Source organism: Lampris incognitus, chromosome 19 (genome assembly GCF_029633865.1).
Source record: "Lampris incognitus isolate fLamInc1 chromosome 19, fLamInc1.hap2, whole genome shotgun sequence".
Lineage (NCBI taxonomy): Eukaryota > Metazoa > Chordata > Actinopteri > Lampriformes > Lampridae > Lampris > Lampris incognitus.
The window spans coordinates 24,492,613-24,501,329 of NC_079229.1; positions in this window are offsets into that span (position 1 = coordinate 24,492,613).

Sequence of the window (8,717 nt, forward strand, 5' to 3'; positions counted from 1 at the left end):
TTGACTGCAGCCTTTTTGTCATTGCAAGTACACTGTCACTGAAAGCACACATCTACATTTATTGATCGTAAATTGAATGGGGGAAAGAAAATCACACAGACTAATGTTTTGTCTTCAAGTGTTCCTCCTCTGTACGGCTGATGTATATAGACACGATGTGAGATTTATTCTTTCACAATGTGGGATGGAAAGTTTGGTTGCACTCTTTGCATAATGGGATTATTGTATTGTAGAAAAAAAAACCCAACAAAAAAGTTCGACTGTTCTTGCTCAATTAGTCGAGAGTGTGTGTATGTTCATACAGGTACACACACACACACAAACTCATTACGCCCTATCGGTTCCCAGCTGACGGTTTGTTTGTCTGTTGCCCTGCTTGCTTTTAACTTTTTAACTTTCACTTTCACTTTTAACTTTGATAACCAACGACCCCTTGGTGGATTTTATTCGATCATTGGCTCCTGCGTCCGAGTCTGTAGCGCTGGAGCGGTGTGTGTGACCCGTTTCTAGCCTGTGGCTAAGCTAACCAAACAATTATGCCCACTTTGCCCTGTGAGGATTTGTGCTACTAAAGAAAGCAAATGGAAAAATCGCTGACCTTGAAGAGGATGTTCGACGGCGTTCTTTTGAACTCCATAAGAATGACTCCCTTTTGACCAGCTTCATGGACGTGGCTTCTGGCCAGTCCAGACGGATCGCCGCTCTCACTGAAACCATCCAGGACACAGTTCTGTGGGACCCCCTCCACTTGTCCACAGCTCTCCTCCTGCTCGACACCTAATCACCAGTTGTCCTGGGCTGAAATGGTGGTACGCGGTCGCAAGAGAGACTTGGATGGGGCCATGGCCGGATTAACCCACCAGGGGGCCCCGGGGCACGTGCGTCCATTGCCCCCCCATCAGATAGGCTATGCAAACAATACTAAACATTGTTAAATGTAAAACTAATGCAAATACCCAACATGGTAGTCGACGCTATGACAATCTGCATGGGACTCGGATGGCAACTACAAAGTACAACACAATTTTGAATCACAAAACAGAGATGAGAACAGCAGCTCACAGCATCACAAACATATTGCGAAGCCTTCTTCCCACTTACAACGGCTTACCAACAGGAATTTCAGAGCAAACAATTTAGTGAAATATGGGCATATTTTAGTAAAACTATCTGTTTAATTATTTTTCAGTATGGACATTCTAGCTAGCAAATTTGTTTAACTATACACAATGAAACAATGAAGCTTGGGGCCCTACATCAGTAGAGACTGTAGCTTGGGGCCCCGCATCAATAGAGACTTTGTAGCTTGGGGCCCTGCATCAGTACAGACTGTAGCTTGGGGCCCCCGCATCAATAGAGACTAGCTTGGGCCCTGTATTGTGATGCAGGGTTGGAACAAACGTCCCTTGTAGGGTATGATTGGGGACCCCTACTATACACGAACACAATACCCCTGACCTTTTAGGGCCCCTTGTGGTCCGGGGCCCTGGGGCACTCGCCCAGCATGCCTAGTCCATAATCCAGCCTTGGACGGGGCTGCCTTTCTCCCTCCACTAGGCCTCTCCAACCGCTACAAGACCCTGTCTGATGACACTCTGGTCCACCCAGCTATGTTCCTGCGGCTCCAACGCATCTCAATCGGGGCCCTTATGGGAAAATGGCGCCTGCCAACACTGCAGCTGCCCCGCTGGTGGCCAGTGGTGTTCAGGTGGCTCCAACTGTAAAGCCAAAACAGCCCTCATCCCGGGTAATGACCTCCTGTTCCCATCATAAGATCCTGAAAGAGGCCGTCATTAGACGCCCTCAAAGTCTTCCGTGCCCCGAGCTGGCAGAGAAATCCATTCTAAGAGCTGATGTCGCTGCCTCATCACAACACTTGTAGCTCGGGCACCACATCCCCAGTCGGCGATTTCAACACACAGTGTAGATCGTGTGCACCCACAGTCGACATCTCCTTGTTCCCCCCAGCCACATTAATCGTTGGTGATTCCATAATCAGGAACATCAATTTTCTCAATGCAGCCACTCACTGTTTCCCTGGAGCCACAGTCCCTGATATCCTGAATAGTTGATCCGCTCACTCCCGTCCTCCACCAATCTAGTGATCATTTATGTGGGGACAAACGATGCCACTCGTCAAAAGTCCAAAATAACCGAAAAGAATTGTATTGACCTTTTCAGCTTTTTAAGTACTTGCGGAAAATCTGTTTTTAGTCTCAGGTCCTATTCCGACACTGGCCCGTGGAGCCGGGCGTTTCAGCAGAATCAGCCTGCACACATCATCTGCTCATCCCCACCTGCAGAGCTCACAATATTGTTTTTATTGACAACTTTAATCTGTTTTGGGATCGTCTCTCATTCACATCTGACGGACTCCACCCAAACAGGCTGGGTAGCTGGATGCTAGCGGCCAGCCTGCAGCACGCCGTACAGTCCTCTCCATGTGACTGACTTTAAATCCCACGCTTCTCTCCCGGAGCCTCCGCTTCTGCCTGTGGTGGCACTTGACGGCACTGTTCCACCTGCTGACTCCCTGCGCTGGCCTCATTTGTCCTTGACCTCCTCGCTGGGAGTTTTCCCCATACAAACTATTATTGGGCACCATTTCTCTCATCCACACGACATATCGGATAGTATAAACAATAACAACTGATGAATACCTGGAGCAAATATCAACAATTTGCATCCTATTTGTTGTCATCCCATTGGTTTTAATTCTGCTTTGACACCAAACAATTTTGGCTTCTTGAATGTGAGATCTCTGGTTAATAAGTCCTTTATCATTAATTATTTTATTGTTTCTAATAATCTGGACTTTTTATGATTACTGAGACATGGCTGTCCCCAGGGGACAACGTTCCCCTGATTGAAGCTAGCCCCCCCTGATTTTGCATATTTTCACATTCCCAGGCCCTCTGAAAGAGGTGATGGCCTAGCCGTTTTTTTATAAGTCAGGTCTTAAGTTCCATCCTGTTACTTTTGGTAATGTTATCTCATTTGAGGTTTTATGTTTTCTAATCACTGGCCCTCCCTCTTTACTCTGCATCTTAATTTATAGGCCCCCTAATTCAGTTAGTTTTATCTCTTGAGTTTTCTGACCTCCTATCTATTGTCATACCAAAATATGACAGTGTGCTTATTCTTGGTGATTTTAATATTCATGTGTGCTGTCCTTCCCATTCCCTGACTTCCCATGTTTTGGATCTTATAGACTCTTTTAACTCAATTCAATCTGTTAAAGTGGCAACACATTCCAATGGCCACATCTTAGACCTTGTACTCTCATCTGGTTTCTCTCGAGTGTCTTAATCTGCTGGATATGCCTGTATCTGACCATAAAGCTGTCATTTTTAAAGTCCCGCTATAGCTCCCTATTCCTAGTCACTATATTAAAACATGCTCTCGCATTCTCAATGCTGGCTCTGCTCTTAAATTCTGTGATGCCTTTTAATTCATCATCTGTTAATCCCTCTTTATCCCCCCTCAATCCAAATGCACTCATTCAACAATCAGTGCCTATCCATTCTCGACCAAATTGCACCATTTAAAACTAGGAAACAAAAATCAAATAACCTCCCCTGGCTGAACAATCACACTCGTGCCTTTAGAAGATTCTGTAGAAAATCGGAACGACAACGGAAGGTCAACAAGTCTGAATTAGCACATAATACCCTTAAAAACCAAACGTTAATTTACCAGAAGGCAGTTAAGGACGTGAGATCAGCATACTTCTCTGAACTAATATCAAGAAATAACCACAATCCTAAAGTTCTCTTTAGGGTAACTGATTCTGTTATTAATGGTCCCTCCACTTTTCTTTTCGAACCCCATGTTGAGTTGTCCGAAAAATTTCTCACTCATTTTGTAAATAAGGTGGCGAATATCAGGTCCCAAATCCAGCCAGGCTCTTGCATTTGTTCCATTTCCCATGTGAATTCTGCATCTTTTACCCAGTTTCAACCAATTACAATTTCAGTGTTCGAGAGTACAGTCTCCAAGATGATCCCCTCCTCCTGCATCTTAGACATCATTCCCACTAAGCCGCTCAAGGAGATATTTTCAACTATTAGCCCCATTATTCTGCAAATTCCTAATAATTCACTGGTCTCTGGTTCTTTTCCAGATAGTTGTAAGCATGCCGTTGTTCACCCATTGATGGAGAAACTTAATTTAGATCCCCCGTCCTTAAGTAACTACTGACCAATCTCCAAATGATCTTTTCTATCTTAAGGTTCTGGAGAGAGTAATATCACCTCAATTAATTTCTTTTATGAACACTAATAGTGTTTTTAACAGCTTCCAGTCTGGTTTTAGAGCACTTCATAGCACCAACACAGCTCTAGTTAAGGTCACTAATGACCTACTGCTGACTGCAGACAGAGGTGACTGCTCGATTTCTTTTAGACTTAAGTGCTGCCTTTGACACAGTCGATCACAACATCCTCTTACAGCACTCAGAGACTTGAGTTGGCACCAAGGGCTTGGCTCTCAGCTTATTACACTCTTACCTCACTAACAGAACTTTTTCTGTTGTTCTGGGTAACTCTACTCCCTCGATGGCTCAAGGCTCAGTTCTTGGCCCCCCTTCTCTTGTTTATATACATGCTGCCCATTGGCCAGGTCATTCAAAACCACAATGTGCTTCACCATTTTTATGCTGATGCCAGTCAGTTATGCCACTAAAACCCACAGATCCTAGCACCCTAGCAAATCTCACAACTTGCCTCTGATATTAAATCCTGGATGTCAGAAAATTTTCTCAAATTTAATGATATTAAGTCTGAGGTCATTCTGTTTGGTCCCGAAAATTCCATCAGCCCTTTTGTTACCAATCTTGGTGGTCTGTCAGGTAGTCTTAAGCAGGCTGCTAGGAATCTTGGGGTAATATTCGACGCTAACCTCGGTTTTGATAATCAAATCAAACATGTTGTTCAGTCATACTTTCTCCAGCTCAAGTTAATCTCCAAAATTAGGTCATTTTTATTAATTGCCGATCTGCAAAAAGTTGTACATGCTTTTATCTATTCTTGGCTGGACTATTGTAACACACTTTACTTTGGTATCAGCAAGGGCTCCCTCCACCATCTGTATTTGGTTCAAAATGCCGCTGCTCGGCTCATTACCGGGACAAAGAGGCACGACTCCTGTATTTGCCTCCCTACACTGGGCCCCTGTTATATTTCAAATTGATTTTAAAATGTTACTGCTTACTTTTAAGGCTTTAAATGGTTTTGCTCTTACATACTTTTCTGATTTACTGACCTGGTATACGCCCTCTTGACCATTGAGATCCGCCAATGGAGCGGATCTCCACCGATGGAGCCCGGCTGGTTATTCCCGGGTCTCAGTTTGTCACAAAGGGTGATCAGGCTTTTGCTGTTAGAGCCCCACGCTACGGAACTCTCTTCCTGTCAAACCAAGACTAACCAAGTCTTTAGCTTCTTTTAAATCTCATCTTAAAACTTTTTTTTATGAAAGCTTTTACAAATGTTAGATATTTGTTGTTATTAATTTATACGGTTTTTATTTTTACTCTTATTTATTTGGTCTTATTCTTATTTTTATCTTTATTTCTTTGTAAAGCACTTTGTAACATTGTTTTAGAAACATGCTATATAAATTATTATTAATTAATACTAGGCACATATTGCACTAGAACACACTTTTAAGACACAAGTGTTAATAACTCTTTCAAACAGGTATTAGTTAATATTTGGTAGTTTGAAATTCTCTAAATGGCATTTTAGAAAAGAAACAATGCTGCAAGTCCCTTCATCTGGCAAGATGCCTCGATTCCTTGCCCACCTAAATGTCAACTGGGTCACATAATATAATTTGATAAACCCCTTAACAGTCTATGAGTAAGAGGATTTATTAGACACTGCAAAAACATGTCTTTCTACAGTCGTCTCATATCCAGTTTTAATCTTCTTCATCTGACGAGTAGGGAAATACTCTCTGCCATTGGGGTGATTCCACCTGTTTCTGAGGATCTTTTCACTGCTTTCTTATAGAAATTTATAGAAGTTTTCCAAATTTCTTGTAGAAACTTTGTATAAAATGAGGCAGCTCGCTGCACTTAGATTTAGAAAAAAATGAACACAAATTACTTTATATAATGCTGTTCAGTTTAGCTGTTGTATTCATCCAAAGTACCTTACACTATATATAGATATACACCAATCAGCCATAACATTAAACCACTGACAGGTAGGTGAATAACACTGATTATCTCATTACAGTGGCACCTATCAAGGGGTGGGATATCTTAGGCAGCAAGTGAACAGTCAGTTCTTGAAGTTGATGTGTTGGAAGCAGGGAAAATGGGCAAGTGTAAGGATCTAAGCAACTTCGACAAGGGCCAAATTGTGATGGCTGGATGACTTGGTCAAAGCATCTCCAAAACGGCAGGTTTTGTGGGGTATTCCTGGTATGCAGTGGTCAGAACCTACCAAAATTGGTCCAAGGAAAGACAGCTGGTGAACTGGCGACAGGGTCATGGGCGCCAAAAGCTCACTGATGCGCAAGGGGAGTGAAGGCTAGCCCGTCTGGTCCAATCCCACCAAAGAGCTACCATAGCTCAAATTTCTGAAAAAGTTAATGCTGGCTATGACAGACAGGTGTCAGGACACAGTGCACTGCAGCTTGTTGTGTATGGGGCCATGTAGCTGCATACCGGTCAGAGTGCCCATGATGACCCCTGTCCAACTCTGAAATTGCCTACAATGGGCAAATGAGCATCAGAACTGGACCATGGGGCAGTAGAAGAAGGTGACCTGGTCTGGTAGGTCACGTTTTGTTTTACATCATGTGGAAAGTTGGGTGCATGTGCATCATTTACCTGGGGAAGAGATGGCACCAGGATGCATTATGGGGAGAAGACAAGCCAGCAGAGCCAGTGTGATGCTCTGGGCAATGTTGCCACACTGCAAAAAATTGTTCAGGAATGGTTTCATGAACATGACAAAGAGTTCAAGGTTTTGCCCTGGCCTCCAAATTCCCCAGATCTCAATCTGATCGAGCATCTTTAGGATGTGATGGAAAAACAAGTCCAATCCATGGAGACCCCACCTCTCAACTTACATGACTTAAAGTATCTGCTGCTAACAACTTGGTGTCAGATACCAGGGGACACCTTCAGAGGTCTTGTGGAGTCCATGCCTCGACAGGTCAGAGCTGTTTTGGTGGCACAAGAGGGACCCATTAGGCAGGTAGTTTTAATGTTTTGGCTGATCGGTGTACGAGACTGCTGACAAATTAAATGAAAAAAAAAAACTGAATGCTTGACCCCTACAGTGAGGGGGTCCGGGGGTTCTGTTATGCTGTGGGAGGCATTTTCCTGACATGGTTTGGGTCCACTTGTCCCCTTAAAATGAAAGGTCACTGCAAACCAATACAAAGTTAATCTGAGTGATCACCTTTATCCTATGATGAGACATTTCTTTTTTCTAAATTTATTTCTGATTTCTCCCAATTTAGTGGCCAATCGATCCCTATTTTAATTCAAACACCCACCCTCGTACTGCATGCGTTCGCCAACTGCATCTCTTCGGCCGGCAGTCTCGAAGGAGACCGCCTCCCCACTTTCGTGACAAGGCGACTCCAGGCCGAACCACTGTTTTTTCTAACACACACGGAGATGCATCCACGTGACGAACACAAGCCGATTCCGCCCCCCTCCCGAAGACAGCGTTGCCAATGATTGCTGCTTCATCGAGTGCGGCCATAGTCGAATCTGATGAGACCGGGGCGCAAACCCCAGTCCCCAGTGGGCAACTGCATTGACACAAAGCCGATGCTTAGACCGCTACAACACCTATGATGAGACATTTCTATCCTGATGGGTGAGGTCTCTTCCAGGATGACCATGCCCCCATCCACAGGGCACAAGGGGTCACTGAATGGTTTGATGGATATGAATGAATGAATGAATGCCTTTATTTGTCATTGCACAGCTGTAAAACAAAATCAAGTGCAACTCCCCACTGGTAAAAAATAAAAAAATTAAATATATACAAATAGTCAAAATACAAATAGACACACATTTGCAGCACAATCAACATATAATGTATAATGTATGCGTAAGTGAAAAATAAGTGCAATCATATGCTATGGCCTTCAGAGTCACCAGATCTCAACCCAATTGAACACCTATGGGACATTTTGGACCGACACATTAGACAGCGCTCTCCACCACCATCATCAAAACGCCAAATAAGGGGATATCTTTTGGAAGAATGGTGTCCATCCCTCCAGTATAGTTCAGAGAGTTGTACAAGCTTTGACCAGGAGCATTGAAACTGTTCTGGAGGCTCGTGGTGGCCCAACACCTTACAATTACACTGTGTATACATAGTGTATATTAGACCCAATAGTAGACCAGTGCTTTTCCATTTTATGAGATTCTTACGCTCAAAGCCACAAACTCATCATGCCATACAGTGCACATAACAGTAAATGACAGTCAGATTAAGTTAAACAGTTAAATGTAATGTGGCACAAAGCCTTGTGTAATTGTATTGTATTTGTACTGTATTTGTATTGTATTGTATTGTTCTTCTGGATTCCCACTTTGTCGTGGTGGAGAATTTTTGCATGTACTAATGACCCCAAGAGCTATGCCATCCGGATGTTGGCTCCTGGTAAGGTCACCCAAAGAGGCTAGGTCAAGGGGGAGGTTCCAGATGAGGCGCGAGTCAACAAAGACCTCAATGGCA